General features: G+C 41.6%; 1 protein-coding gene across 1 annotated transcript in view; it reads left to right on the top strand.

The window, feature by feature from the left end:
• Prex2 (phosphatidylinositol-3,4,5-trisphosphate dependent Rac exchange factor 2) overlaps positions 1–12918 on the top strand; it is a 280846-nt gene that overhangs the window by 24577 nt on the left and 243351 nt on the right. The gene's annotated exons all lie outside the window — the stretch shown is intronic.

The following is a 12918-nucleotide window of genomic DNA, read 5'->3' on the forward strand; positions in this document are numbered from 1 at the left end:
CTGACCTCAGTCATTTGTTTGTACCTGCTTTCCCTACGAGACAATGAGCTCCCTAGTTAAGTGATTCATGTCTGGATACTATTTGCTCAGACATGATCGGGGTGCTTGCCATAAAGCTTGCATTATGTCTTACTTAGGGTTTATATTGCTGTGAAGAGACACCATGACCACAATAACTCTTGGAAAACATTTAATTGAGTGGCTAACAGTACAAAGGTTCAATCCATTATCATCATGGTGGGTCATGGTGGTGGTATGCGCAGGCAGACACGGTGATGGAGAGGTCACTGAGAGAGTTCTGTATCTTATGCAGGCAACAGGAAATAAACTAAGATATTGAGTTGTATCTTGAGCATAGAAGACCTCAAAGCCCACCCCTACAGTGACATACTTCCTCCTCTAAGGCCACACCTACTTCAAAATGGCCACATCTCCAAATAGTATCACTCCATATTAGTTTATGGGGGCCAGTACAGTCAAACTATTACACATGATTTGGTATGAGTGTATTTAATACTTTATAACAGTAAGGGAAATATAAAAAACAAAAAAACCCTCTTTGCTTGGAAACAGTCTGAAATATTGATACTGGAAATGGATTGGAGGTTTAATAAAAGATCATAAACTTGTATCAAGTTCATGAATGTGAAGTATATGATATTGATAATTGACATGCATTGACAAAAAGTTTCAAAATAGTTAAGCATTATAGAAGAAACTAAAGAGAAATGAACTTAATTGGGGACCATATTTTAAAGGAGGTTTTGAACGCTGTGATCACACAGGAATACACTTTGCAATAGTAATAATCAGTTCTGGTAGTGGAACGGATCGTGTTAAGATCTGGGTACAGTTTAAGCAGCCACAAATGAGTTTTCATGCAGCTGAGCAGCAGTTAGTGGGATGCACCCTTGATCTGGGAAAGGAAGTAAGCTACTTTGGGAAATCAGGATGTTGTAGAAATTAATGTCTGAAATTATCCCGAGGCTTCCCACGAGGGACAGATGTGTTTTCTCTAGTTTCTTTGTTCTGATAGATATGGAAGTTATTCTTTCAAATGTCATTTTGTAATCATGTGCATGCATAACAAAGGAGATTTTAAGCTCAAGACACTGATTTGTGCCAGACTCCTTGCTAGATTCCCTGTGCTTAATAGTTCCGTGTTGTTTGGAGCTCCTCTCTTGTGTCCAGAGGTTTAGTTCAAGGTGCCTGCTGGGAGAGGTTCAAATGCCTTTATTTGGATGTGAGTGTAATGGGTCTCAACTTGCATTTCCTGTAATTCTTGTCATAAAGGAACTGATGCCGCCATGATCTCCCCAGCACACACTCTTAATCAAAAATGAGGTACAAAAATACAATTGTAATTTCTTTTATTCTCATTGTGCCAGCAGGTGTGTCATGTGGAGAGGTGCCAGAAAGGGCACATGTGAGCCTCTGGTTTTTCCCCTTTGGAGGTAGTCCTCCCAGCCTACTGACTTCTTACCCACATGGCTTTCCCATGGCTTCCTCCCTCCACCATCTCCCTATCTGGCTTCCTGACCTTCCACTTTTAAAAGAAGGATCCTAAGCTCCCGTGACTATCTTTCAGTGTTTCTTAGCTTTATGTGTTCCTCAGTGCTCAGATAACAAATGTCTCGCCATTGGAATTCTCTTAGATCCTTTGATGGGACTCTGCTGGTTCCTCCTTTCCTCTAAGCTCTGAGGTTCTCTTTACACATAACTCTAATTCCTTCCTCTGTGCTTATCAATGCAGGGATTCTGCAGGCATCTGTGCACAAGAGAAATTCAATTCTATTATCCCAGCAAAGACCTTGAGTCCCATCACTTGTGCAATGTAGGATGACGAATTGCAAGCTTACTTTTTTTTTTCTGACTCTAGGTGTGTGGAAAACCAAACTCTCTACTTTCCCTTCAAACTCTCAACCTTTCTCCTTATTGTCCTTACTGTATTTTTTTAAACAAGTTTTAGCTTATGTGTATGAGTATTCTGGTCTTCTGCCTCTGTGTGTGTGTGTGTGTGTGTGTGTGTGTGTGTGTGTGTGTGGTGTGTGCACGTGCACCATTTGTGTACCCAAAGAGGTCAGAAAAGGGCATTGGGTTACCTGGAACTGGAGTTAAAGATGCTCATGAGCTGACATGTAGGTGCTGAAAAGTGAACGTGGGGTTTTTTTCAAGGGTAGTAAGTACTCTTAACTGCTGAACCGCCTCTCTAGACCCTCTTTCCCCCTTTCTATAATTCTCTTAGGTATCCCCCAGATTGGGAAACTTTCTGTCATCATTGTCTTTTTATTTTTCTTCCAATCTAGCAAGACATTTGTTCTATTGATTCCTTTTCTAAACATTTCTAGATTTATCTTCTTTCCCCACTCTACCACTATTTAGTGTGTGAATTCGTCTAGCAGCGGAGTGCTACCCGTCCCAGGCACACACCACGATTTATTTTTTAATTATTGCCTTTTCCTCAAGGCTTTGTTTTCCTTGGTTTTCTTCCCCCCGCCACCAACTGTGTGGTCTCTGAAGATAGACAATAACTTTTACATCGACCACCATTCCGGGTGGGTGATGAAATCTCTACTGCTCAGCTCCTTGCTCTTTAGTATATTAACCTCGGTATCCAGCATGTTATATGTGCTGTCTGTCTGTCAGTCACTCATCAGATGCCTGCTGCAGTAGAGCAGTGCATGCCGTTAAGTAAACTTTATTTAATAATGCCCCAGAGCATGAACATAGTTATAGAAGGGAGGCCCCAAACGAAAAAGGATAGTTGAACTCTGGAGACTGTGTAGCAACATGACAGGCATAGAGGGGGGGGACTACAACATAGACTTATCTGTGTGTGTTTACTGGGGACTGGTTCCAGGGCTCCACAGAACTCACGTTCTTTTTACAAAGTAGAGTAGCCTGCGTGGAACCTGGCTATCATTCTGTAGGCGTCCAGACATCTCTATATACTTCAGATATTCAGTGCAATATAAATACTATGTAAATAGATGCTATATTGTATCATCTGGGGAGAAATGAGAAGAAGACAATTTGTACATATTCAGTGAAGATTTCATTTCATTTCTTTTAAATTTTCTGTTTGTAATTGGCTAGATTTAATCCAGTAGGGATTTTTACTGTGTAGGGTGTTCTTATGGCCTTCACCTCCGTGATGGTCAAACATCCCTGGTTTCAACCTGATAATGTAGAACTTCACCAGAATGCTCACAACCGTGTCTTTCCACAGCTGTGTGCTGCATGGGCCCCAGAAGATTCCTCTCTGGAAGTTTCTTAGTTTGATTCTCCTGTGATCCTGTTAAACATATCGTTGCTTGTTCTGTCTCTGCCTGAGCGGTTCATCTGCTGAGGTAACCTTTTCTTTCTCAGGGCTATCCAGGTTCCCCTTACCTTTCATGATCCAACTTGAGCATTGTCTTTCCCAATGATAGCCCCTACTAAATGCCCCATGGAGCGCTCTTCTCCTGCTGCTCCTTGTATGTTTCATTGTTAGCAACACACATTGTAGAACTTTAATGGGACTCATTTCACTTTACTACTTATATGGAGTTTGCAGTAATAATTTTTGGGACACATTGCAACCTACAAAACATTATCATATCTGTGTCTAATAAAGCCAGCCAGCCAGTCTCGAGTGAAGACTGCTGTATTTGTAATTAGAATACATAGACATGGAGTTAAATGTAAAATGTGAAAATAGAAGCTCCGGATTCTTTATTAAAGCAGTGTTATTTCAATTATTTGAACTGTCAAGGCACTGTCATTTAGTATAAAAAGTTCACACCTTTTCTTGATATTTTCCATAAGACATGGTGATATTTTTCTTGCGATAATAATGTGAAGGGTTTTGTTGACAGTCTGTAGCATCTAGGATAGTAGAGGCTTTAAGTAACTAAGCACGTACTGTTCCAGCACATGTGCCAGAACATTTAGAATGTACTGAAAACTGGTGACAAAAGTGAGTTTATTACCAGAAACTAGTCTTCTGTGCATGAAAACTTTCTCTGCAGATGATTTGATACAGTTGTCTGGTGTCTGAAATGTCCTCCCTCAGGTGCTTTGATGGCAGACACTATGTGGACTTAACTGATAAAATACAGTATTTCCAGTAGTTTGATTGAGGTTGAAAACAGAAGAGAAGGAAGTTAGAAAGGGAGTTAGGAAGGAAGGGAAGGGGAGGGAGGGAGAGAGAAGATGAAGAAGAAGAAGAAGAAGAGGAGGAGGAGGAGGAGGAGAAAGAAGAAGAAGAAGAAGAAGAAGAAGAAGAAGAAGAAGAAGAAGAAGAAGAAGAAGAAGAAGAAGAAGAAGAAGAAGAAAAGGAAGAAGAAGAAGAAAGAGAGAGAGAGAGAGAGAGAGAGAGAGAGAGAGAGAGAGAGAGAGAGAGTAAACCTAGAGTCTCCCTTCTTTGTCTTCTTTTCTGGCAGGGCTTAGGGTGGAGCCCAGGTCCTGGGCTTCATCTATATGTCCTTCCACTTAGCCATGTGCCCAGCTCTAGGGCTTTGTCTCTCTCCCTTATTGTTTTTGTATTTTATTTATTTTTGTTGTTGATGGTGTATGGTGGGGGGGTGTTTATTTTGAATTGTGTTTTGATCCTAAGGGTCAATGTGGGGTCTCAAGTGTGTTGAACCATATACCTTGTGAAGTTTTGAAAAGTGTTTTTTTTTTCTGAGACCAATTCTAAATGTGACAGTCTGTCAAGCTCTGAAAATACAATTCAGGAGGTATTATACTTACTTAATAACACAGGACTAACATTTAGCTAAAATGCTACACTGAACTATCCTAGCTTGCAGGGTTTAGAGTTAATTTTCCCATAGAAGGTCTAACAATGGATGAAGGCATGAATAAAGCGAACTGGCATCTTTATTGTGGCTTTGTTTTGTTTTGTTGATTCCAGTAGTGTGATTTGGCCAAATGCGAGTATGAGAAAATTTCCCACTATTTATCATGCAAATTCTGAGAATCTCTGGAACTGACTTTACAGAAGTAATACCCAGAAGAAGTTACTTAACTTTTTCTGCTGCACGTGGTCATGTGGGCAGTTCTTCTGACCTGGGTGTGATGTAGGATTTCATTTTAAAATTATGTTTTAAGTTCATTGGTGGATTGCTTTTATTTTTGTAGGTTTTTTTTTTCTTCCAGAAAAGAAACCATTGGTATTTAGTTCTGAAAACTCAGCAGGAACACGAGTAAATTTATCCCCATCTCCCATGTCTGCTGCACCCTGTCTGCTCTGACAAGGAACTAGTTCCCAAGCTCTCTGCTTCTCACGTCTCTTTCTCAGCCTTGCTTCTGTGTCTCTCTGAAGAACTCACAGAAAGCTCTGGCTTCAAGTCCATCGTCTCCTGATTTGCAAAGATGTGAGTTTTTCCTGAAGAACAGGCAGCATTTATGTTATCCCACCGTTCCGTAGATCTTGTCACGGTTTCCACTCCCAGGCTTAACCTTTGCTCCCCAGTGGTCTAGAGTCATTCTGGACGAAAGAACCAGTAGCTCTAGATGATGGTACCCACGCACGACCTGTATTTTTCTGTGCCTGTGTTCTGCTCATTGTGTGGCTTCTACAGGGACCTGTAGGCAGGAACTGTGTGCACTTTCACATTTCCATTGCCTATAGTGAATCCCTGCCGCAGTGCCAGTGGGGACTGAAGAACACTTGAGCAGCCTTGTTTTAAAAGCAAGACAAACAGCTGTTACTCTTCTATCTCCTGCCTTTCAAAGTGCACACCAATCTCTTTGTAAACTAAGGAGAAGATGAGAGACATAGAATTGAACAGTTACACGGGAGTTGCTACCAGTCGTTACTGTGGCGGGACCGAGTGCTTATCTCTTATACTTTAGCATGCAATTATCTGTTTGTAGCTACATCACCTCCATTTTGTATATGTAACTGTTGCGTCGCTTTGGCCAGCAAAGAAAACGCAACACCGGCCTCTTGCCAATGCAGTTTAATCAGGAAACCTTGAATAATTTTCTGACCCCGGGATATTCTCTGGGTAGCCAACTCCAGCAAGCCACGTGGGAAATACGGATAGGCCCAGGCACACAGAAACAAGCCAGATCCTTAGCTTTAGCCATGTAAGGAGTTATTTACAACTGAAAGCACATTCCACCCGGGGTGGTAGTGGAGTGTAGAGGCCAGCGCCATCTTTAAGGTGCGGCACAAAGCAGCTCACTACATGTAACATCTATTAGAAATATAGTGAATGCTTTCTCATATATTTGTAGCTTTCTTTGTAGCTCTGGGGATTTCCTACAAGTCCTTGAAATATCAGGCAAGCACTCTTCCACTAAGCAACATGGTGCTAGTCCACCCTCTTGTCTTAAGCTTTTGATTACATTATAACACACCATGGCGGTTGATCTCCAAAGTTATCTTTCTAGTGGACTGGCTGCCCTTATGTGAGTACCCTTTCTTTGATTCTGGCCTAGGGTCTTAACTTGCAGCAGATTAAAGATTTCTAAGAGTCATCACAAGGGTCATTGTGGCTCTACCTGGGTCTTTGAAAGATTGCATTGGGAAGCCTACATTTTGAAGTCAATCACCCCTAAGCAGGGTGACCTTAGATCACCATACCATGAGGAGCCTGGAGTAGGGGTGGGTGGGGATTTGAAACCCATTGGGTATGTTATGGAGCTGTCTAGAAGTGTGAGGAGATCAGGATACATGGAAGGACCAAACATGGAGGGGAGGCAGAGGTAAAGCCAGCTTCAAAGTGGATTCTTTTGTCACCCAATTGATACTGCATTTAGGAGAGAGACAATGTGTAATGCAACTCTCAGATTCCAAAGGCACCACATCAGGAACAAAATACACGGCAGGAGTAGTTTCTTGGCACTGTGTACTGTGGACTTGTGTATCCCACCATTCATGTCTTGAATTCTTGATATTAGGAGTTAGATCTCTGGGAGGGAACTAGGTCATGAATAGGGCTGGCACCCTAAAAGTGACCCTAGAAAGCTCTCATATGCTTCCCACTGCTGTGTGAGGCTACAAGCAGAAGTCAGTAGCCCATAGTCTGTGGGCTATTTTGGTTGATTTTGGTTGATCCTCACCAGAGTCAGCCTGTGCTGGTACCTGATTCTGGACTTTATAGCTTCAAAAACCATGGAAAATAAGCTGCCCAGTGTGAGGCCGTCTGCTACAGAAGACAACCAAGCCAGCAGTGGGTGACTGGTGGATAACGCTCAGACACCGCCAGTGAATTTCATATAATGCACAGACACAGAGCCCAAGGCAAAAATAAGAGCGTGGCTATTATCCCACAAGCCATGTTCATGTCCTCCAATGGTGATGGCTTTCTTCAAGACTGACAGTCACGTGGTTTAAACTTTGCCCAGGACTTTGAGATTTCTGTAGTCCCGTCTGTTCCATAATCCTTTCTTTCTCAGCCTCAGGGCTTTGTGCATGCTAAGTGAACATTCTGAAAGTGAGCTATTGAATGCTTGTTCTCACGTATCCTTTAACATTTATTTACTCATAATATTGAATGTGGCTATGCAAAGCCTCCGATGCTACATATTGTCATCTTTATGAGTCTGTGTCTCTTGACAGCACTATTGCTGGTGGCAGTTTGACTAAGTTGCTGACTGGCTTCTGTTTTGCTGCTAACTGACATTCTTAATGGTTTGGTCCACACTTGCACACCTTCATTTGAGGACTTTGAACAGTCTTATGGTTGATCTGTACCTGTTATTTTTATTTCTGTAAGTAGCCTATAAACTAGCCCATAGTCTAATCTCTAATTTATATACATTTTCTTCTCATCAGCTTCTCAATTAGCAAATTTTACAGTGACTTTTGAAGAAGTAGATTTTGGTTGATTTTTTTTTTTTTTTTTAGAAGTTCTAAGGCTTGGCTCCTTCCAAAAGTTCTGAATTAATTGTGGGATTTAGGCTTCAGTATTTAAGTCCAGAAAAAAAAGGGGGGAATGTCCTTTTAATTAAACATTCTTTCTAAATTAATAACAGCTTGTTGGAAGCATTTCACCTCCTCAGAGCTATTGTTTTTTTTAAACTTTTGTTTTGCAAATAGCGTGAGAAAGAAAATCATTTTGTTTCCTCTAATGATAAAAGAAAGGGCCCTAATCACCCACTGAAGTTTCAATGGAGATGAACATAGTTGAGCCCACTAAGCTTCAGTGAATCACTTGTTAGGCTACAACTAATAAAACACACGAATGTGTTTAACAGGACAGTCTGGGCACATATTCTTTACTGAGATGGGGCACGTGTTTACAGTTACCTCGTATAATTTACTGAAAGGAAAATTAATGGCGACAAACCTTACATCTGTATCTTCCCATCGCATCAACTTAAGGAATCCCTTTGTTCTTCTCTTCTTTTGTGTAATATTTGTGCTAGTTCTTCTAAAACTTGTTACGCTAATATAACTAGTCTGATGAGCCAGACTGGGTTATTTTCGGTCCCTGCACACGTACTTACAAGCCAGAGCCATATGGAAAAGCTTGACTCCACATTGCATATTTCTTCGTTCTTTCAGTTTTGGTAATGGGTAGTTCTGGTACCCAAGAAATGAATGACAAGGAGATTTAAATCAGCAGCAGATGTCCTCAAAGCTCGTGTGGCTTGTGTTTGTGATCATTAACTGTGAAGAATCAGGATGTATAAAAAGATTAAAGGGTCTTTCCAGAAATCAAGCTCAAAATATATCTGTTTACAAACAAACACAGCCATAAATGTTCTGGTTGGCCTGATCCTCTTTGGTTGCTAGTATGCTTTTGAAACAGCACTGTCAGATGGCGTGCATTCTCCCATTCACTGATTTACCCAGTCCAGTTATTGAGTGTTTTCCAAGGGGTGAGCACCACTCTGGGTTGTTCAGAATGGACAGTGCTTTTTCATGGAGATACTGCACTCTACTAGAAATAGCAGAGATGTGACAGGTACTTATTATGTGTTCATATAAAGTGTCGCCCCTGTCTCGCCACATCTTTTTCTGCCCCGGAGGGAAAAAAAGAGAAAGAAAGAAAGAGAGAGGAAGGGAGGGAGGGAGGGAGGAAGGAAGGATGGAAAGAAAAAAGGAAGGAAAGAAGGAAAGGAAGGAAGGAAGGAAGAAAAGAAGGAAAATTTAAAGGTATAAGTCCTGAACCTCTTGTTCAGTCCTTGTGAAAAAGACATGGAGTGATATGCATGTCTAACCTAAGGGTTTTAAGTTGGTCATAGATATATCTCACCAGGAGCCCTGTACAGAGGGAGGTGACAGAGCGTCCGTCCCTACCTTCAATCAAGACATTTCCTTTAGTTTTGGATGTCATCTCCTAACAGACAGCAGTAGGCATCTGGGGTATCTTAAATGTCTGGGAACAATGTTGCAGGCAAAAGAGAATTGAGCCAGAGACTTTTAATACCTTAATTGAATTACAGCAGCCAGACAAGTGGCAGGGACAGAATTGTCTGGAGGAGAAAACCGCCACGAAATAAACTCTAAGTCTCCAGAGGGAGGTTTCCTTCTGTGATGAGGATGGAAGCATTCCTTTCAGATGCTTTCATTGTGAGTAAGAATCTGAACATCCCTGGGAGGAGCACCTTGACCCTGAGGAGCTACTTCCCTGTGACCAAGAGTCACAGTGGAGGATGGAGGCTATCTTCCTATAGATACTGCCAACCGCGAAGGTCTCACCCAACCAAGACCATTTTCATGTCACTAGTTGTCTGGAAGTGTCAAATACAGTCTTGCTCCTTAAGAGCTGTAGGAGACAGATGGTTTCGCTTGCATGGATGTAGGAGTACTGTAGGCAGGAAGCCCTGGGCATGAGTAAGGCCATGTGCTAAGAGGTTTTATTGTGGATTTTATGGGCGAGGGATGACCTGGTTGCTAAACTCTGGGCTCCTATAATAACCACAGCTACTAGAGATTGATTGATTGGTTTGCTCCTGCCTGGTGCTCAGCTGCATGCTCTGTGCAGCAGCTGCTTCATAATTTTGGTAAATGTGATTGGTAAAAGGGGGAGGGGCTCTCGTTGTAATTCCTTTACTAGGGACCAAGCAGAGGTAAAATAACTTGAGATAAGCTATGGCATTTGCTAGCTGAGTAACTTAGGAATGGTTAAAAATGTCCCTATCCGGAATGGTTAAAAATGTCCCCATCCTTCTTTTTCCCATTTAAAATCTGAATAATAGTAACAATGTTTACAGGAATGCTATGTGTTGTGATCCAGCTGCCCCCAACTCCCCCTGACTGACAGCGGAACGTCCTTCTGGTCTGTAATTGACAAGGATGTTTGTGTTCTTTCTGACCAATGGGTTGCCTCAGAAGGAGGAGAGGTATAAAAGGTTGCTGGGTAAACCAAAGGTTGCTGTTCTTCCACCTGAAAAGAAGCCTCCGTGTCTCAATCTTGGCACCCCCCCACCCCCCCCACTCCCCCCACCCCCCCCACCCCCCACCCCCCCCCACCCCCCCACCCCCCCCACCCCCCCCCACCCCCCCACCCCCCCCACCCCCCCGCCAGTCTCGGCTATCCAGGCTGCGCTGGCTGCAGCACTATGTTGTTGTTGTTGTTGTTTTAAAATAAACTTACTTTTCTCATTTGTGTATATGTGTGTGGGTAGGCGCACAAGAGTGCCTTTGGAAGCCCTGGCATTGGGTCTCCCTTGAGCTGGAATTAGGTGGCTATGAGTGTCAGTCCCTCGGTGTGAGCCCTGGGAACTAAACCGGTCCTCTGAAAGATCGAGAAGTGTTCTTAAGGGACTGCAAACCTCACCAGCCACTGCCATGGTGTTAGCTTGTTGCAATGTTTTATCACTTTAAAAATGGCTTTCCAGATTGTTTTTGTTTTCACTTCAATACCATGTTTTCCCCCAGGTAGAGCTGGAGAGATGGTAGTAGGACCACTTACTAAAACAATATTTATAAATAGTAGCATCTTTACTCTTCATGGAGAAATATGTGCACTGCTTTGTGAATGTGGTAGAGACACCTTGGAACTGACAAGCACATGGATAATCTTACATATTTTACATGGACTCTCCCCCCTCTTGCCAATTAGATAATCCTTAGAGAGGATTATCCTCTCTAAGCCAATTTAAAATGTCACCTACTTAATAAATCCTTTTATCCTCACGTTCAAAATGGAAGTGAATTGTTTTCTTTTAAATCATTGAATGTCCTTACTGATAACACCTCATTTACTGTCTCTGTCATCTTCATTTGTATTACGGGGTCTGTATAAATCTTATCAAATGGACCTCAAACTCTATTTTGTCAGGACATTGCCCTCCCTTAGTGTTCTTGGTAGATTTTTTTGGAATGACAATGTTTAAGTAAGCTGAAACCACAAACTTTTATTTGATTGAATCAAACTACATTATTAAACCTTAATATTTATCCTTTCTCCTTAGTCCCTTCAATCTGTATTGAAAGGTACCTGCAAGATATTTACTTTTTAAATCAATTATTTTTTGAATGTTTTTATTGCACTAAACATTTTGCATTGACACAGAAGACCACTTCCTAAATATAACTGAAGTAGCACAGGCACTGAGAGAAACAATTAATAAATGGGACCTCCTGAAACTGAGAAGTTTCTGTAAAGCAAAGGACATGGTCAAAAAGACAAAGCAACAGCCTACAGAATGGGAAAAGATTCTTACCAACCTCACGAGACAGAGGGCTGATCTCCAAAATAAACATAGAACTCAAGAAATTGGTCATCAAAAGAACAAATAATCCAATAAAAAAAATGGGGTACAGACCTAAACAGAGAACTCTCAACAGAGGAATCTAAAATGGCTGAAAGACACTTAAGGAAATGCTCAGCATCCTTAGCCATCAGAGAAATGCAAATCGAAATAACTCTGAGATTCGATCTTACACCGTAAGAATGGCCAAGATCAAAAACACTGATGACAACTTATGCTGGAGAGGATATGGGGTAAACGGAACACTCCTCCATTGCTTGTTAGAATGCAAGCTGGTACAACCCCTTTGGATGTCAGTGTGGCGATTTCTCAGAAAATTAGGAAACAACCTTCCTCAAGACCCAGTAATACCACTCTTGGGTATATATCCAGAGGATGCTCAATCATACCACAAGGACATGTGTTCAACTATGTTTATAGCAGCTTTGTTTGTCATAGTCAGAACCTGGAAACAACCTAAATGCCCCTCTGCTGAAGAATGGATAAGGAAAATGTGGCACACAATGGAGTGGTACTCAGCAGTAAAATATAATGACATCTTGAAATTTGCAGGCAAATAGATGGTTCTAGAAAAAAAACATATTGAGTGAGGTAACCCAGACCCAGAAAGGCAAATATCATACATACTCACTCATAAGTGGTTTGTAGACATAAAGCAAAGTAAACCAGCCTACGATTCAAAATCCCAGAGAACCTAAACAACAAAGAGGACCCTAACAGAAACATACATGAATCTACATAGCAAGGAGAAAAGACAAGCTCTTCTGAATAAATTGGGAGCATGGGTAGCATGGGATAGGAGGGGAGCAGAGGATATTCACTTTGCATAGGCCATGAAATGGTGTTTATTTTAAACTAAATTCTGACTGCTGAAATTTTAAGCTTGTGTGCTTTCTAAAAACCAAACAAACTCTATTTTTAATGAAAACAAATTCTGAATATTTATTTGATATTCACATTCTGATGATTGGCTTCATTCTGGTCCTTCCACAAAGACATTTCATAAAAGAGATTAATTTATCAAATACTCCCTGTAGCAAACTCAGTCTCATAGATAAGCAGGTGTGGTTCTTGCCTCCACTGCCCCGCTGTGTGTGTCTCTCTAGTGGATGCCATGACAGTGCATCCTTATTTCTTGCATCTCTCCATATTCTGCGTCAGTCAGTGCTGGGAGAGTCCTAACTAGTTGTCCCCCTCCTTCAGCTTCCAGCCTGTATTTTATTTTTCTCAGTGCTGGAGGTTTAACCCAGGGCTCAT

This window comes from Myodes glareolus, chromosome 16 (genome assembly GCF_982192425.1).
Source record: "Myodes glareolus chromosome 16, mMyoGla1.1, whole genome shotgun sequence".
Lineage (NCBI taxonomy): Eukaryota > Metazoa > Chordata > Mammalia > Rodentia > Cricetidae > Myodes > Myodes glareolus.